The following is a 16,931-nucleotide window of genomic DNA, read 5'->3' on the forward strand; positions in this document are numbered from 1 at the left end:
GTGTAATGTTCAGTTACTACAGCTGAGTCTCTGTCATGTCCATGTAGCAGAGCTGTGTATGTGTAATGTTCAGTTACTACAGCTGAGTCTCTGTCATGTCCATGTAGCAGAGCTGTGTATGTGTAATGTTCAGTTACTACAGCGGAGTCTCTGTCATGTCCATGTAGCAGAGCTGTGTATGTGTAATGTTCAGTTACTACAGCTGAGTCTTTGTCATGTCCATGTAGCAAAGCTGTGTATGTGTAATGTTCAGTTACTACAGCTGAGTCTTTGTCATGTCCATGTAGCAGAGCTGTGTATGTGTAATGTTCAGTTACTACAGCTGAGTCTTTGTCATGTCCATGTAGCAGAGCCGGCGCTGAATTCTGCTGGTATCGAGGCTCTGTGTGTTCTCAGGAGATGTTCTACCTCACAGTAGTTATGGCCAGATATGTGCCCCTCACAGTGGTTATGGCCAGATATGTGCCCCCTCACAGTGGTTATGGCCAGATATGTGCCCCTCACAGTGGTTATGGCCAGATATGTGCCCCCTCACAGTGGTTATGGCCAGATATGTGCCCCTCACAGTAGTTATGGCCAGATATGTGCCCCTCACAGTGGTTATGGCCAGATATGTGCCCCCTCACAGTGGTTATGGCCAGATATGTGCGCCCTTACAGTGGTTATGGCCAGATATGTGCGCCCTTACAGTGGTTATGGCCAGATATGTGCCCCCTCACAGTGGTTATGGCCAGATATGTGCCCCCTCACAGTAGTTATGGCCAGATATGTGCCCCCTCACAGTGGTTATGGCCAGATATGTGCCCCCTCACAGTAGTTATGGCCAGATATGTGCGCCCTCACAGTGGTTATGGCCAGATATGTGCCCCCTCACAGTAGTTATGGCCAGATATGTGCCCCCTCACAGTAGATATGCCCAGATATGTGCCCCCTCACAGTAGATATGCCCAGATATGTGCCCTCTCACAGTGGTTATGGCCAGATATGTGCCCCCTCACAGTGGTTATGGCCAGATATGTGCCCCCTCACAGTGGTTATGCCCTGATATGTGCGCCCTCACAGTGGTTATGGCCAGATATGTGCCCCCTCACAGTGGTTATGGCCAGATATGTGCCCCCTCACAGTGGTTATGGCCAGATATGTGCCCCCTCACAGTGGTTATGGCCAGATATGTGCCCCCTCACAGTGGTTATGGCCAGATATTTGCGCCCTCACAGTGGTTATGGCCAGATATGTGCGCCCTCACAGTGGTTATGGCCAGATATGTGCGCCCTCACAGTGGTTATGGCCAGATATGTGCCCCCTCACAGTGGTTATGGCCAGATATGTGCCCCCTCACAGTGGTTATGGCCAGATATTTGCGCCCTCACAGTGGTTATGGCCAGATATGTGCGCCCTCACAGTGGTTATGGCCAGATATGTGCCCCCTCACAGTGGTTATGGCCAGATATGTGCCCCCTCACAGTGGTTATGGCCAGATATGTGCCCCCTCACAGTGGTTATGGCCAGATATTTGCGCCCTCACAGTGGTTATGGCCAGATATTTGCGCCCTCACAGTGGTTATGGCCAGATATGTGCGCCCTCACAGTGGTTATGGCCAGATATGTGCGCCCTCACAGTGGTTATGGCCAGATATGTGCCCCCTCACAGTGGTTATGGCCAGATATGTGCCCCCTCACAGTGGTTATGGCCAGATATTTGCGCCCTCACAGTGGTTATGGCCAGATATGTGCGCCCTCACAGTGGTTATGGCCAGATATGTGCGCCCTCACAGTGGTTATGGCCAGATATGTGCGCCCTCACAGTGGTTATGCCGGAGTTCGCGACTCACATGCATAATGTGTACAGAACGCAATTGGCTTCTGGATCTCTATGGTGGGGCTTGCGATCCATGCCTCGATTGCGGTGGAACGCAACACAGACCACACTGTGCACTCACGCGAGACCAACAATGAAGCCAGGTGATACCGGAGTCCCGATCACGTGATCGGAAAGTTTCAACAGGTCCTGTGACATGCGCACTAAGGAAATGAATACGCCGACATCCACGTGGACCACATCCCCCACTTTCTTTAGGACCTTCCTCGCTTGAAATTTTTATTATATACCTGCACTAAGGTATTTGAAGTTGATCACTGCACAGATGAATTTGATTATAATTATGCTAATTACTTACGAATATATGAATTTATGATTACTGGTTGCTTGTAAATGTCCGATTATGGCACTCTGTCACTTGATTTGACGATGTAGTGTGGGAACAGTATGCTATAAATGTCATCTTGATATTTTGGATAATTTATTGGATTAATTAGGACAATCAATGATTGATTATGTGAGCCTGTATAAATATGCACATTGCACCACTATGTTTTGTCACTGCTTGAGAAAGATCCCAGGAAGCAGATCGAAACGTTGCGTGTCTGGTGAATAAAGCCTTCATATTTATTTTACGCCTTGGATGTGCCGTGGAATTTCTACATCACTGTACGTCGGGATCACGCGGTGCTGTTTCGGCACTGGTTACAAAGACTTGATGTTACGCCATCCTTGCTAGTATGTAAGGTCAGCTTGGAACTGTTTTAGGCCTCATGCACACGACCGTTTTTTTTTTAAGGTCCGCAAAAACGGGGTCCGTAGGTCCGTGATCCGTGACCGTTTTTTTGGCCGTGGGTCTTCCTTGATTTTTGGAGGATCCACGGACATTAAAAAAAGTCATTTTGGTGTCCGCCTGGCCGTGCGGAGCCAAACGGATCCGTCCTGAATTACAATGCAAGTCAATGGGGACGGATCCGTTTGACGTTGACACAATATGGTGCCATTTCAAACGGATCCGTCCCCCATTGACTTTCAATATAAAGTCAGGAGTCCCTTTTAAACCATCGGATCGGAGTGTTCTCCAATCCGATGGTATATTTTAACTTGAAGCGTCCTCATCACCATGGGAACGCCTCTATGTTAGAATATACTGTCGGATATACTGTCGGATTTGAGTTAGATCGTGAAACTCAGATCCTACAGTATATTCTAACACAGAGGCGTTCCCATGGTGATGGGAACTGATAGATTCTATTACAGTCCAAAGCCTATTTTTATATATAAGCTTATATGCCATCACTATCTATACATTAATAGATCACGCGCACAGGAACACGTAGGGGGCAAAGTTCTTGGAAAACTACTGAGAAGTGCTTTTTGCTCACATTTCATATATAGCCTTGGACTCTAATAAACGATAAGATAACTGAAATGCGTAGCTGACTAAGACGCGTGTTACTGGTTAACTTAAACATCATGTCATTCAGGACTATATATGTCTCATGAGATCAATAAAGACGCAGAGTGACTGTGAACTGCACAGAAGTGTCTTGTCATTGTCGCTCTCTCTGGCGTCAGATTAAGAACCAAATCAAGCTGAATACTGAAGTCTTATACCAGGGGTATAAATCAGGGGGAACGTAAAGAATATTCTTTACAACTTGGGGGTTCTTGTCCGGGATAGGGAAGGTCATCCTCAGGTCTGGTAAGAAGAGGCAGGCACCTGTCCTCTGGCCATTCCGGGGGCACTGGCCACATCTCAATTCAAGTAAGTACATAAGGGACCCTTAGATAGACTTCAGGTGAAGTACTGTATCAGGGATACAGAAAGCATAACTCAGGGAGTTTCTGCTTTAGGACTCAGGGAAGTCCAGTAACAGGAAAAGTGCACTTCAGAGGGCTCAGGGAGCCCCGTAAAAGATCTGTTCAGGGAACAGAAGGTTTTACAGCTTGATTTGATTCTTAATAAGATAATTGTAGAAGTTTTGCATGAAAAGTTGTTTGATAATTGTAGAAGTTTTGTATGATAAGTTGTTTGATAATTGTAGAAGTTTTGTATGATAAGTTGTTTGATAATTGTAGAAGTTTTGTATGATAAGTTGTTTGATAATTGTAGACGTTTTGTATGATAAGTTGTTTGATAATTGTAGACGTTTTGTATGATAAGCTGTTTGATCATTGTAGAAGTTTTGCATGATAAGTTGTTTTGTCTAACACAGTTATATAAGGGGAAGTGACAGGCTGGTTCATAAGTGTACAGCTGTCGTCCCAAGACTAACATTCTGTTTTGTATTTGCTATTACTGTTTTGAATTCTTTTTGTAAGAAAATAAGTTTTGATAATGGGTAGTCAAAAAATCTAAGACAGAATACCCTAAACCAGAACCAGGAGAAACATGTAAACAATATGTTACCTGAGTCAGTGCTACAAAGTATTACCTTGTTAACCCATGGGTAGATAATTTGGCAGGGTGGACAGAGGCAATGGAAGCGGTAGACCCCTTTCCCAGGGAAGGAGACAATAGCATATATCACATGGACATGGTCAAGGGTCTATGCTTAGGCGACACTGCCGCCTGGCCGTATTTTGAACCTGACCCTTCATGGGATATGGAATTATGCAGAAAAAGTAATGTTATATGTGTAACAATCCAGCTTTTAACAACAATTATTATATATGTGCAAACACTAACTAAGACCACCTGGCATATAAGATGATTTGCGTTTAACAAAATGACTGTATGATTATAACATGTATATTGTCTTCTTATAAGCTGGGTGTGGTTATCTGTTTCCAGGAAAGCTGTGTTTGTCTGTGCTGAAAGTTTTGAAATGAAACAAAGAAATTGTGTGAATAGGTTGGAATACATGATTCAGTGGATGTGAATGGGTGTGGCTTTGAGTTGTAGAGGAGTTGAAAATGTATGAAGACTAAGATGTTTTTAGCAGAGCTGTGTGTGCAATTCAGTTTTTATGTATGAGGGTGAGGTTATGAGCTGTTTGTCAAACTGAGTACATGAAAATGTGAATGTGTATGGAGTATGGTATTTGTTCTCATATAATATGCGCATTGAGAATGTTATTTTATTTTTCTTGGAAGTTTTTGGTTTTTATTGGTGCCAACAGCATTGATCAAGCTGTAAATTTTTTTTATTGAAGTCAAAGAAAAGTTTTTATGGGCCCTTTGTGTGTTCATGTCTGTATTGTCCGATCTGTTTGTTTCAATGTTTGGAGTTATGTGTTATATGTTACGTGTTGTGCTAAACATGAGAGCTCTGTTCTTATGGGGAGCTGGGATACTAATGACAGTTAGAAGGAGGATCACAGCGTCCGACCAAAAGGGGTGGACTTAGATGACTAAAGAGAATCTGAGCCTTCTATGTGAATTAATGGGGTTTTGATAAAACCTTTCAAAACGGACTCACTACCACTCGAGACCATGGACAGGGAATACATCACAGATCATGTATTTAGCATTATACTAGATTGCCCAGTCAGCCTGTTAGGGAGGAATTTGTTCATTAAGCTTGACTTGCAGGTATCAGCAAAGAATCAGGGCATAAGAGTACACTCAGGTCTCATTCCAATCTCTACACCAGGGCCACTGATTCTCGCAAACATACGGGGCCACCCAGAACTTAACAACATTAATCCTGCATTCATAGATTGCACACTTTACACAGCTACTGTGAAACCAGGTGTTATCTCAGTATATCAGAAACAATACCCGCTGTCAAAAAAAGAGAAACTTGATGGACTTAGACCAATGATAGAAGAATTCCTACAAAAGGGAATCCTGGAAGAGGGGATTTCACCCTACAGCACGCCTGTGAATCCAGTGACAAAGGCAGATGGTACTACCCGCTTTGTACAGGATTTAAGGGCCATCAACAACATCATTGTGCCTATAGCCCCTGTTGTACCTGATGTCACTTAATTATTATCTGCCATTCCAGCAGACGCTGTTTGGTTCAGTGTGATAGATCTGAAAAATGCTTTCTTCTCTATCCCAGTTAATAAGATAACCAGACTACTTTTTGCTTTTTCCTTTGACAGACGTCAACTGACCTGGTGCAGACCCCAGGGATATGCTGATTCACCTGTAGTGTACAGCATGGTCCTCCAAGCCACGTTAAAACCATGGGACCCCCCCCCCCCCCAAGGTTCTGTGCTGCTGCAATATGTCGATGATCTGTTACTGTGTAGCATGTCAGCGGAGGCCAGCATTCAGGATGGTTTATCACTGTTATAATGGTCGTCAGGATGTGGTCACAAAGTGACACTTGAGAAAATGCAATGGTGTAAAATGCAGGTTGAATACTTGGGCTTTGTCCTCACAAAAGATGAAAGGAGAATCAGCGCAGAAAGAGTCCAGTCTATTGCGGGTTTGGTCACCCCGCACACCAAGAAAGAAATGTTGTCTTTCCTTGGTATGATAAACGGTAGACAATGGATTCCTGGTTGCTCCTACTATGACAATGTTTTGAGGCAAGCCACTCTGGACAAAAATCCAGATTTGATTAAATGGTCTTCTGAAATGTACAATGCATTTGATTATCTGAAATGTTCACTCATGTCGAGTCTAGGGCTGGGCCTCCCTGACTATATTATGCCCTTCCACATGTTTGCACGCCAAAATTGTAAAACCATGGCGGGTGTACTGACACGAGAAAACTGAGGCAAGTTGCGTCCTTGTGTATTTTTCTCAAAGGTAATGCCCACCCCTGTTCAAGGGATGCCGGCATGTCTGCGTTCTCTTGCAGCCTGTGCTATGATGGTAGAATTGGCAACTCTTTTCACAATGTGACATTGCACCATTTTGCACACTACTCGTAATGTTGTGGGCCTACTCAAGGACATCCACACTCAACACAGCAGGCAGCTGAGCTCATGGCACTCACTAGGGCATGTATTCTACATACTGATAGACCTGTCACCATCTATACTGAGAGTAGGTACACACATGGGGTAGTGTGGGACCGTGGTATGATTTGGCAGAGGAGAGGATTCATGGCAGCAGATGGTAAGGATCATGTCTCACAGGGCGATGCACTGGCAGATAAGGTGGTGCGCTGGCAGATAAGGTGGCGCGCTGACAGATAAGGTGGCGAAACAAGTGGCCAAATGCAACCCCACAGGTTTGTGTAACCATTGGGAGATGCCATGTCTGGCACCTCCAATCCCTGAGATGTTGCAAATACTTACTGATCTTCAGTGGTATGCCACTGAACAGGAACAGCAAGACTGGTGTTATCCAGTATTGCAGAAAAATCCTAAGATAGGATTAGTCTGCGAAGAGGGGAAGTTATGCATTCCCCCAACACAGTGCTTCCATCTTAATAGCACATTTCCACGGAGTAGGACATAACAGCATTGAGATACTCATGGGGAGGCCTTTCCCCACCCCTTTGGGCCCAATGATAGTGCAGGAAGGAGACCTTGATTTAATAAGGGAGAACTATGTCGCCAAATTGATACTGGTACTTAACTGAGGACAAAGTTGCTTGTAAGTGTCCCTCTTTTCCACAGGAACTCACCCACCCATACAGGGTGGGGGACGAGGTGGTGGTCAAAACACTGAAGAAAGGAAGAGCTCAAGGTGATTTTGTATATGGCCCACCTACTACCGTGGTTGCAGCAACCAGAACAGCTGTGCTGACTGAACAATCTCCAACTTGGATCCATGCCACCCGAGTGAAGCTTGTGAGAGAAAGAGAGGAGGCAGGAACGGAGGCAGACAGCCTTGGCCTTGAAGAAGGACGAGAGGTACTAACGGGGGCAGACAGCCCTGACCTCCAACGAGGCCCAGAGGTACTAACGGAGGCAGACAGCCTTAACCTCGAAGAAGATACAGAAGGGGTACTAACGGAGGCAGACAGCCTTGACCTCGAAGAAGATACAGAAGGGGTACTAATGGAGGCAGACAGCCTTGACCCCCAACGAGATGACGTAGTCAGGAAATTCCTCGAGATGGCTGAGAAGCAGTGCCTTAATAATTGCAATTTTGTGTCTCCTACTTACTGTCCCACGGCTGTGGAACAGACAGACATACCTGAAGACAAAGGAGAATGCAGGGGGGAAGACAATCTGTGGAAGACAAAGGAGAACTTATGGCTGTACCTGGCCAAAACTCTGAACTTAACTGATTTCTGTCTCCAAACTACTTTATCTACATCTAACATTTTGGAGACATGTCTGGTAGCAGTCCCCACCCCAGTAGATGTATGGACGGGGCTCCTACGTTCCCAATGGAATAACACAGATTTGGAGGGTCATGATGTTAAATATGGATATGTAAATCCTTATCATGCTTGCTATAACTGTCCTACATATAAGACTCTACAAAGTAATATGATAAAAATAATCACAGGTCTTGTTACAGCGGCAGAAATATGTTATAATTTCACCTGTGATGAGCTCACTAGGAAGAAAAAAACGCCCCTCTGGGCACCTTCAGGACGCATTTCCTTATTGATCAAAGTCGTTTTTTAAAGTAACTGCTGGACGGATTTCAAGATTAAACAGCACAGCTTAATCCAGGTAAGCTGTGCTGCATGGCTGCTTTTAAATCGTTTTTTGGCTGAGGGGAGGTGACAGAATCCCTTTAACAACATTAATCCTGCATTATGGTCCACAAATGAATATGACACAGGATTCATAGATTGCACACTTTACACAGCTACTGTGAAACCAGGTGTCATTTCAGTATATCAGAAACAATACCCGCTGTCAAAAAAAGAGAAACTTGATGGACTTAGACCAATGATAGAAGAATTCCTACAAAAGGGAATCCTGGAAGAGGGGATTTCACCCTACAGCACGCCTGTGAATCCAGTGACAAAGGCAGATGGTACTACCCGCTTTGTACAGGATTTAAGGGCCATCAACAACATCATTGTGCCTATAGCCCCTGTTGTACCTGATGTCACTTAATTATTATCTGCCATTCCAGCAGACGCTGTTTGGTTCAGTGTGATAGATCTGAAAAATGCTTTCTTCTCTATCCCAGTTAATAAGATAACCAGACTACTTTTTGCTTTTTCCTTTGACAGACGTCAACTGACCTGGTGCAGACCCCAGGGATATGCTGATTCACCTGTAGTGTACAGCATGGTCCTCCAAGCCACGTTAAAACCATGGGACCCCCCCCCCCCCCAAGGTTCTGTGCTGCTGCAATATGTCGATGATCTGTTACTGTGTAGCATGTCAGCGGAGGCCAGCATTCAGGATGGTTTATCACTGTTATAATGGTCGTCAGGATGTGGTCACAAAGTGACACTTGAGAAAATGCAATGGTGTAAAATGCAGGTTGAATACTTGGGCTTTGTCCTCACAAAAGATGAAAGGAGAATCAGCGCAGAAAGAGTCCAGTCTATTGCGGGTTTGGTCACCCCGCACACCAAGAAAGAAATGTTGTCTTTCCTTGGTATGATAAACGGTAGACAATGGATTCCTGGTTGCTCCTACTATGACAATGTTTTGAGGCAAGCCACTCTGGACAAAAATCCAGATTTGATTAAATGGTCTTCTGAAATGTACAATGCATTTGATTATCTGAAATGTTCACTCATGTCGAGTCTAGGGCTGGGCCTCCCTGACTATATTATGCCCTTCCACATGTTTGCACGCCAAAATTGTAAAACCATGGCGGGTGTACTGACACGAGAAAACTGAGGCAAGTTGCGTCCTTGTGTATTTTTCTCAAAGGTAATGCCCACCCCTGTTCAAGGGATGCCGGCATGTCTGCGTTCTCTTGCAGCCTGTGCTATGATGGTAGAATTGGCAACTCTTTTCACAATGTGACATTGCACCATTTTGCACACTACTCGTAATGTTGTGGGCCTACTCAAGGACATCCACACTCAACACAGCAGGCAGCTGAGCTCATGGCACTCACTAGGGCATGTATTCTACATACTGATAGACCTGTCACCATCTATACTGAGAGTAGGTACACACATGGGGTAGTGTGGGACCGTGGTATGATTTGGCAGAGGAGAGGATTCATGGCAGCAGATGGTAAGGATCATGTCTCACAGGGCGATGCACTGGCAGATAAGGTGGTGCGCTGGCAGATAAGGTGGCGCGCTGACAGATAAGGTGGCGAAACAAGTGGCCAAATGCAACCCCACAGGTTTGTGTAACCATTGGGAGATGCCATGTCTGGCACCTCCAATCCCTGAGATGTTGCAAATACTTACTGATCTTCAGTGGTATGCCACTGAACAGGAACAGCAAGACTGGTGTTATCCAGTATTGCAGAAAAATCCTAAGATAGGATTAGTCTGCGAAGAGGGGAAGTTATGCATTCCCCCAACACAGTGCTTCCATCTTAATAGCACATTTCCACGGAGTAGGACATAACAGCATTGAGATACTCATGGGGAGGCCTTTCCCCACCCCTTTGGGCCCAATGATAGTGCAGGAAGGAGACCTTGATTTAATAAGGGAGAACTATGTCGCCAAATTGATACTGGTACTTAACTGAGGACAAAGTTGCTTGTAAGTGTCCCTCTTTTCCACAGGAACTCACCCACCCATACAGGGTGGGGGACGAGGTGGTGGTCAAAACACTGAAGAAAGGAAGAGCTCAAGGTGATTTTGTATATGGCCCACCTACTACCGTGGTTGCAGCAACCAGAACAGCTGTGCTGACTGAACAATCTCCAACTTGGATCCATGCCACCCGAGTGAAGCTTGTGAGAGAAAGAGAGGAGGCAGGAACGGAGGCAGACAGCCTTGGCCTTGAAGAAGGACGAGAGGTACTAACGGGGGCAGACAGCCCTGACCTCCAACGAGGCCCAGAGGTACTAACGGAGGCAGACAGCCTTAACCTCGAAGAAGATACAGAAGGGGTACTAACGGAGGCAGACAGCCTTGACCTCGAAGAAGATACAGAAGGGGTACTAATGGAGGCAGACAGCCTTGACCCCCAACGAGATGACGTAGTCAGGAAATTCCTCGAGATGGCTGAGAAGCAGTGCCTTAATAATTGCAATTTTGTGTCTCCTACTTACTGTCCCACGGCTGTGGAACAGACAGACATACCTGAAGACAAAGGAGAATGCAGGGGGGAAGACAATCTGTGGAAGACAAAGGAGAACTTATGGCTGTACCTGGCCAAAACTCTGAACTTAACTGATTTCTGTCTCCAAACTACTTTATCTACATCTAACATTTTGGAGACATGTCTGGTAGCAGTCCCCACCCCAGTAGATGTATGGACGGGGCTCCTACGTTCCCAATGGAATAACACAGATTTGGAGGGTCATGATGTTAAATATGGATATGTAAATCCTTATCATGCTTGCTATAACTGTCCTACATATAAGACTCTACAAAGTAATATGATAAAAATAATCACAGGTCTTGTTACAGCGGCAGAAATATGTTATAATTTCACCTGTGATGAGACACTATTGCCTCCCTGCATACAAGCAAAAAATGCAGAACAAGACTAAGCCAAATATTTGTGATAGAGATCTAGGTAACTGTAAAAAGATAGTATCAGAAAAAGATATGCAATGCAATATTACAAAAACAGTACCATCCCTAGACAAACATGTACCTCTACCAACAGGATGGGTATTGGCCTGTGGAAATTCTAGTTACACGTACATACCGCAGGGCCGTCTTTAATATTGATTGGACCCTGGGCAAAAATTTACTTGGGCCCCCTGGATCCCGCCTTCCCACACCTTAGCAGGCAATCACGCCCTCCACCACAACACACACATCTGGTAGAGTACAGTGAATGACTGTAAATACTTCCAGTACTGAAGACTCCAGCAGCTCAGGATCAGTGCTCTGGGCAGCTGGGCTCAGGCTGGAAGTGGGCACCACTCTGCAGGAAGGAGACCAGGGCTCGGCTCACCCTAGTGTTACAGTGCACCCCAGCACCCCACAGTATGCAGTATAGCACCCTATAGTATACAGCACCACACAGTATGCAGTATAGCACCTATAGTATACAGCACCACACAGTATGCAGTATAGCACCCCACACTACACAGTACCCCACGGTATATAGTAGAGCAGTATATCAGCCCACAGTATACAACACCTCACTGTATACAGCACCACAAACTATACACAATACAGCCCCCCACACTATACAGTACAGCAGTATAGCACTCCACACTATACCCACAGTATACAGACCCCCACAGTATACAGTACAGCAGTATAGCACTTCACAATATACAGACCCCCACACTATACAGACCCCCACACAGTATACAGCCCCCCACATAGTATACAGCCCCTCCACACAGTATAAAGCCCCACCACACAGTATACAGCCCACCACAGTATACAGCCCCCCCACCACAGTATACAGACCCCCACACAGTATACAGCCCCCCACACAGTATAAAGCCCACCACACAGTATACAGACCACCACACAGTATACAGCCCACCACATAGTATACAGGCCCCCACACAGTATACAGCCCACCACACAGTATACAGCCCACCACACAGTATACAGGCCCCAACACAGTATACAGCCCACCACACAATATACAGCACCCCACAGTATACAGGCCCCCACACAATATACAGCACCCCACTATACAGTAGTTTACAGTATATTAACATAACAGCCCCTGTCACCTTTTTCTGATGTAATCTTCGCACAAAAAAGCTCCACAGTTAACTTCTGCAACACTCCTGCTAGGACCTGTGATGACCTCATAGCCATGTGACCAGTAATTGCTAGGTCACTGGTCACATGGTGATGATGTCATTAAGGTCCTAGATCACAACGTTAAAGTACACAGACAGCTTGACACCCAGGGCAGTAGCTAGCAGGGCTCAAGAGGCAGCTGCCTTGGGCCCCCCAGAAGCAACTGGGCCCGGGGCAGCTGCCCCTTTTGCCCCTTGGTAAAGACGGCCCTGACATACCGGCCAATATTACAGAGGGACCCTGTACAATAGCTAGGTTGACATTAGCAATGATACCACTAGTCCCAGCAATGTAGATGCGACACACGAGAGACACTTCCCAACAGCTACCGGAAAATTGTGATTATAATGTGAATCTCCTCTCTAGAGCAGAATACATCAGTTAAGGGGTATCTATGATAAGGGTACCAGGGTTGGCCATATATAACCACAGGACAATATCAAAACTTGCCTGTTTTATGGTAAAACAGATAGCTGTCACTAGTGCAGTTCTGCAAGATATGCTGCTGGATATACAATCATATTAAAAAGCTATCTTGCAGAATAGGGCAACTATTGACTATTGCTTCAACATGGTGTAGGATGCTCAGCGTTCGCAGGGATGTGTTGTTTCAATTTATCCGATCACTCCCGTGGAATAAAAGATAAAATAGGCCAATTAGAAGAGATAATAAAACATATAAAACAAGATGTTGACCAAGGATGGTGGGACTGGCTTTTGGCTGGATACCTAACTTTGGTCAAATAAGATATGTCTTAGGAGTGGTACTCGCCGTGGTCGCTGCAATAGTGTGTCTCTACAGTGTGTGCCCTCCCTTCTTGCCATATGTCAAAATGTGGCCGAAAGAGGGGTACACTCAACATTCCTCTATACTCCGGTAGAGGTAAAAGAGGTAAACACAACCTCAACAAAGCCTGAGGATTATACTCCTGAAGGGTATATGGAATACCTAAAGGCTTACAAGCAAACTAAGGAAAAACTAGAAAGGAACAAAATGAAAAAAAAACACATTATATGTAAATGATGTTTTTAAGACGGGATTGATAGATTCTATTATAGTCCAAAACCTATTTTTTATATAAGCTTATATTCCATCACTATCTATACATTAATAGATCACGCACACAGGAACACGTAGGGGGCAAAGTTATTGGAAAACTACTGAGAAGTGCTTTTTGCTCACATTTCATATATAGCCTTGGACTCTAATAAACGATAAGATAACTGAAATGCGTAGCTGACTAAGACGCGTGTTACTGGTTAACTTAAACATCATGTCATTTAGGACTATATATGTCTCATGAGATCAATAAAGATGCAGAGTGATTTTGAACTGCACAGAAGTGTCTTGTCATTGTCGCTCTCTCTGGCGTCAGATTAAGAACCAAATCAAGCTGAATACTGAAGTCTTATACCAGGGGTATAAATAAGGGGGAACGTAAAGAATATTCCTGACAGGGCCCCCTCAGGTTAGAATATACTCAAAGAACTGTGTACATGACTGCCCCCCCGCCTGTATTTAACACCTTGGTGGCCAGTGCAGCCGGCCCCCCTCCCTCCCCTGTAGTTAACACATCGGTGGCCAGTGCGGCCGGCGCCCCCTCCCTCCCCTGTAGTTTACACATTGGTGGCCAGTGCGGCCGGCCCCCCCTCCCTCCCCTGTAGTACTGTAGATTCATTGGTGGCCAGTGGGCCCCCCCCTCCCTCCCCTGTAGTACTGTAGATTCATTGGTGGCCAGTGCCCTCTCCCCTCCCTCCCCCTCCTAATTAAAATCTCCCCCCTATCATTGGTGGCAGCGGAGAGTACCAATCGGAGTCCCAGTTTAATCGCTGGGGCTCCGATCGGTAACCATGACAACCAGGACGCTACTGCAGTCCCGGTTGCCATGGTTACTTAGCAATTTGTAGAAGCATTATACTTACCTGCGAGCTGCGATGTCTGTGACCGGCCGGGAGCTCCTCCTACTGCAATGCGCCACACAGACCTGTCACTTACCAGTAGGAGGAGCTCCCAGCCGGACCCAGAGATCGCAGCTCGCAGGTAAGTATAATGCTTCTACAAATTGCTAAGTAACCATGGCAACCGGGACTGCAGTAGTTTCCTGGTTGCCATGGTTACCGATCGGAGCTCCAGCGATTAAACTGGGACTCCGATCGGTACTCTCCGCTGCCACCAATGATAGGAGGGGGAGATTTTAATTAGGAGGGGGGGGGGGCCCACTGGCCACCAATGAATCTACAGTACTACAGGGGAGGGAGGGGGGGGGCCCACTGGCCACCAATGAATCTACAGTACTACAGGGGAGGGGGGCCACTGGCCACCAATGAATCTACAGTACTACAGGGGAGGGGGGGGGGGGCCCACTGGCCACCAATGAATCTACAGTACTACAGGGGAGGGAGGGGGGGCCCACTGGCCACCAATGAATCTACAGTACTACAGGGGAGGGGCCCACTGGCCACTAATGAATCTACAGTACTACAGGGGAGGGAGGGGGGGGGGGCGGCCGCACTGGCCACCAATGTGTAAACTATAGGGGAGGGAGGGGGGGCCAGCCGCACTGGCCACCAATGTGTTAACTACAGGGGAGGGAGGGGGGGCCGGCCGCACTGGCCACCAATGTGTTAAATACAGGGGGGGAGGGGGGTCCACCATGGGAACGCCTCTGTGTTAGAATATACTGTCGGAGTGAAAACTCAGCTCTGAAAAAGCTTTTATGCAGACGGATCTGCGGATCCGTCTGTGTAAAAGTAGCCTACGGACACGGATGCCAATCTTGTGTGCATCCGTGTTTTTTCACGGACCCATTGACTTGAATGGGTCCGTGAACCGTTGTCCGTCAAAAAAATAGGACAGGTCGTATTTTTTTGACGGACAGGAAACACGGATCACGGATGCGGCTGCAAAACGGTGCATTTTCCGATTTTTCCACTGACCCATTGAAATTCAATGGGTCCGCCAAAAAAAAAAACGGTACAACGGCCACGGATGCACACAACAGTCGTGTGCATGAGGCCTTACACAGATAGCCCCTGTCCACACGGGCACAGGGAGTGAGAGAGGGTGGCCCATGCTACCTCCAGCATGGCACAACACTCGCTCACAACCCTGACAGACTAAGAGAGCCCTTTCACTGCCCCAGTGAGACAGAGCCCTGCTAGCCCAGTAGACTGCCACCAGTTCCTCGTTGGAAATAATCCCGGTCTGTTAACAGAGTTATATTAGGTCAGAAACCAACCCAGGTAGCATGTAACGTAATACCAAGACACAGACGTGTGGATTCGTGGATCGAGACAACAGAACAGCGCAAGAATAAATGATATATTTAACCCATTTGGGACACAGCCTTATTTCACCTTAAGGACCAGGCAATTTTTTGCAAATCTGACCAGTGTCCCTTTAAGTGGTGATAACTTTAAAACGCTTTGACTTATCCAAGCCATTCTGAGACTGTTTTTTTGTCACATATTGTACTTCATGAAACTGGTAAAATGAAGTAAAACATTTTTTTTTATAAAAAAAAATACAAAATTTAGCAAAAATGTGTAAAAAAGTGCAAGTTTCAATTTCTCTACTTCTATAATACATAGTAATACCTCCAAAAATAGTTATTAATTTACATTCCCCATATGTCTACTTCATGTTTGGATCATTTTGGGCATGATATTTTATTTTTTGGGGATGTTACAAGGCTTAGAAGTTTAGAAGCAAATCTTGAAATTTTTCTGAAATTTTCAAAAACCCAATTTTTAGGGACCAGTTCAGGTCTAAAGTCACTTTGAGAGGCTTACATAATAGAAACCATCCAAAAATTACCCCATTCTAGACACCCCTCAAGGTATTCAAAACTGATTTTACAAATGTCATTAACCCTTTAGGTGTTCCACAAGAGTTAATGGCAAATGGAGATAAAATTTTAGGATTTACATTTTCTGGCAAATTTTCAATTTGAACCAATTTTTTCCACTAACAAAGCAAGGGATAACAGCCAAACAAGACTGTATCTTTATTGCCCTGACTGTGCCGTTTACAGAAACACCCCATATGTGGTCATACACTACTGTATGGCCACACGGCGGGGCGTAGAGGGAAAGGAGCGCCGTGTGGTTTTTGGAGGGCTGATTTTTATGGACCGGTTTATTTATACCGTGTCCTGTTTCAACCCCCCTGATGCACCCCTGGAGTAGAAACTCCCTAAAAGTGACCCCATTTTGGAAACTACGGGATAAGGTGGCGGTTTTGTTGGGACTATTTTTAGGGTACATATGATTTTTGGTTGCTCTATATTACATTTTTATGAGACAAGGTTACAAAAAATAGAAATTCTGAAATTTCATCTCATAGAAACATAGAATGCGTCGGCAGATAAGAACCATTTGGCCCATCTAGTCTGCCCAATATACTGAATACTATGAATAGCCCC

The 16,931-nt window shown here is 45.6% G+C and overlaps 1 protein-coding gene across 1 annotated transcript in view; it reads right to left on the bottom strand.

Moving 5' to 3' along the window:
• Window positions 1–16,931, bottom strand: part of LOC122940412 (zinc finger protein 260-like) — a 127,413-nt gene that overhangs the window by 63,457 nt on the left and 47,025 nt on the right. The gene's annotated exons all lie outside the window — the stretch shown is intronic.

Source organism: Bufo gargarizans, chromosome 6 (genome assembly GCF_014858855.1).
Source record: "Bufo gargarizans isolate SCDJY-AF-19 chromosome 6, ASM1485885v1, whole genome shotgun sequence".
Classification (NCBI taxonomy): domain Eukaryota; kingdom Metazoa; phylum Chordata; class Amphibia; order Anura; family Bufonidae; genus Bufo; species Bufo gargarizans.